The following is a 3544-nucleotide window of genomic DNA, read 5'->3' on the forward strand; positions in this document are numbered from 1 at the left end:
GCGATGATGAATGACGTACTCAGTGATTTCATACGAGGAGGAAAAGTCATAGTCTACCTTGATGACATTCTCATCTGTTCAAATGATCTCAAGGAACATCGTAAGCTTACAAAGGAAGTCCTGAAGCGGCTGAGGGAGAATGATCTATTTGCCAAACCGGAAAAATGCTCCTTTGAAAAAAGCAGCATTGAGTACCTCGGCATGATTATCTCCAAAGGACATATCGAGATGGACCCAAAGAAACTTTCAGGAGTAGCCAAGTGGCCACGGCCTACTAAGGTCAAACAAGTCCAAGCTTTCTTAGGCTTTGCAAACTTCTATCGAAGATTCATCAAGGACTTTGCCAAGTACGCCAAACCGCTCACTACATTGACCAAGAAGGATCAACCATGGGTGTGGGATGTGGCGCAGGAAGAGGCATTTAATGGTCTGAAAGAGACTTTTACCTCAGCACCCATCCTTCGAATCCCGGATGCAACGTCCCCATTTAGACTTGAGACTGATGCCAGCGACTTCGCAACCGGCGCAGTTCTCTCTCAATTGGACCCAACTGACAAGTTGTGGCACCCAGTTGCCTTCTACTCGAAGTCACTTGATGTTCATCAGCGGAACTACGAGATATATGACAAAGAGATGCTTGCTATCATTCGAGCACTCGAGGAGTATAGGCATTATTTGGAGGGACATCCGGACAAATTCGAGATCTGGTCGGATCATCTTAATCTGACTTACTTCAAAACCGCCCAGAAGTTGACCAGGAAACAAGCGAGATGGGCTCTGTACCTCACGCGATTCAATTTTCTTTTGCGCCATAAGCCAGGAAAAACAATGCTTACCGCCGACCCTCTGTCCAGGAGGCCAGACCATGAGGAGGGGGTAAACCTCGATAATCGGGATCAAACTTTGTTGAAAGTGGAGTTTTTTGCAATCAATGCAGTCGAGGCCTCCCATAAGTCGCCCGTTAATGACGATCAACTCCTGAGGGAAGTGAAGGAAGCACTCCTACAAGACGATGTGACCGAGAATTATCAGCAATTGCTGAAGTCAGGTCCTAGAGAATTTGGCAAGTCCCTTGTGGACTGGAACTACGAGAATGGATTGTTGCTTTATCGCGGCAAAGTATATATCCCCAACAGCGAGCAGGACCACTTGCGCAGGCGTATAGTTCAAATGCATCATGATCTCCCTTCAGCCGGACATCCCGGAAGGTGGAAGACATATGAACTCGTCTCACGCAACTATTGGTGGCCTAGCATGTCGGTATTTGTCAAGAAGTATGTGACTGGCTGCGACATTTGTCAATGGATGAAGAACCGTCTGCAGCAGCCATATGGACCATTGCAACCAAACCGTGTCCCGGAAGGGCCATGGGAAGTTATGACCGTCGACCTCATCACCCAGCTCCCAGAATCAGATGGTTACGATGCCATTTGTGTAGTCGTGGATCGATTGACAAAGCGGGCTCACTTCTACCCAATAACAAACGAGTTCTCGGCAAAGGATCTAGCAGAATTGCTATACAATCGGGTGTATCAGCTTCACGGTGTCGCGACTTGAGGTCAAGCGACAGGGGAAAACCTAGAAAGCTGGGGGCGTTCGACTAGTTCTCACCGAAGCGATGGTGAGCAATGCTCAAACCTAAGGCTAGGGACAAGAAAATGTATTAGTTAGTATGAGTAAGAAAGTGATACAAAGGGATGCTTACTGACCTAGGGACAAGAGGTCGAAACTGAGGTCCCTAGGGCAGCAGAGGCCGGCTTATATACATGGGGAGATAAGGGCAGGCTGTGCGCGCTGGTCCGTGCGCAGCTGGTCCGTTGATACAACCTACGAAACCCTAACCCCTAACCTGGGTGCGACCTAAAGGGACTAGAGAGACGGCTTATAGTCTAATGAGAGGGGAGTTAGCAGCAAGGTGTCCCGCGGTTCGAGTGAACACGAGAAACGCCCTTGGGAAGTTACGAACAAACGGGTAGGTACGAGGTGGCTTCGACACGTCGTCGAAGCTACTCGGAGGCTGTGCAAAGTTAGCGACGATCGAAGCTCGGCAGAGCTCTTCGATGTATTGTAGAGAGAGGGGACACGATTCGATAGGGTGTACTTAGCTAGGGCGCGGTTCGTAGTTGCTTCGACAATAGTCGAAGTCGAAGGGTTCGTCGAAACGGTATCGACGAGTAAACGCGGTGGACGAGGTTTCGAAGTTACGCAGTGAGGGACGAAGTGACGCAGTTGAAAGCTTAGACGCGGGGTGAACTCGACTTATGAGCTCTGAACTCGAGGGGGGGAACGGATCTTGTATTTTTGGAGAGAAGTACGACAGATTTTATACTACACAGGACGCTACGACTATTCGAGAGTGGCATACGGGTACAAGGGGCTTTGCATTGTTCCTCAAGAAGCTGCCTCACCGAGGGGCACATACCAAGTCCATCGGTAGAGTGACGTCATGCCGAACGCGGAGATGAAGAGCAACATATGGCCACTTCGGACCGGTGTCCGTCGTTGAAGGCATGCCGCGAGGTTCGATACCTAATCGGGAAAGACCGGCTACTTCGGTGTGGCTTGGAGCGAAGCGCGCGCTTGGCCGAGCGGCGTCAAGTGGCCCTATTGTTCGCCGGATGCGGAAGATGTTCCGAGATCTACGCACGAGGCATCGGGAAGACCGTGCCGAGCTTCGAGTAAGCGTCGCGCACCGTCGAAGGTGTCGAAGAGCGTCGAAGGCGAAATCGACCTGTTGGGAGACTGGGTCGAAGTGCCGGGCGGGATGCGAGTGCCGAAAAGAGGTGTATCGGGGCCCAGCGGGGCTCGGCGCCTATCACCGTGCGCAGCATGCTGACGCGGCCCTGGGGGCTGGTGAGTCAGAGAGGCTGTGTCAGCGGGGCCCGAGCTGTGCCGTGCACTGCCGCCCTATCTAATCTGATCGTACAGTAGATAACGACGCGTCCGTATCAGGCAAGTAGTACAGAGGTCGCGGGTTCGAGCCCGCGAAAAGGAAAAAATTAAAAAACGGTGATAGGCGCCAAGCCCCTCTGGGCCCCGATTCACCTCTTTTCGGCACTCGCATCCCGCCCGACACTTCGACTGAGTCACCCAACCCTTCGATTTCGCCTTCGACGCTCTTCGACACCTTCGACGGTGCACGACGCTTACTCGAAGCTCGGCACGGTCGTCCCGATGCCTCGCGCGTAGATCCCGGGACATCTTCCGTATTTGGCGAACAATAGGGCCACTTGACGCCGCTCGGCCAAGCGCGTGCTTCGCTCCAAGCCACACCGAAGTAGCCGGTCTTTCCCGATTAGGTATCGAACCTCGCGGCATGCCTTCAACGACGGACACCGGTCCGAAGTGGCCATATGTTTCTCTTCATCTCCGCGTTCGGCATGACGTCACTCTACTGATGGACTTGGTATGTGCCCCTCGGTGAGGCAGGTTCTTGAGGAACAATGCAAAGCCCCTGGTACTCGTATGCCACTCTCGAATAATCGTAGCGTCCTGTGTAGTATAAAATCTGTCGTACTTCTCTCTAAAAATACAAGATCCGGTT

Source organism: Postia placenta (genome assembly GCF_002117355.1).
Source record: "Postia placenta MAD-698-R-SB12 unplaced genomic scaffold POSPLAscaffold_20, whole genome shotgun sequence".
In the NCBI taxonomy this organism is placed as follows: Eukaryota; Fungi; Basidiomycota; class Agaricomycetes; order Polyporales; family Adustoporiaceae; genus Rhodonia; species Rhodonia placenta.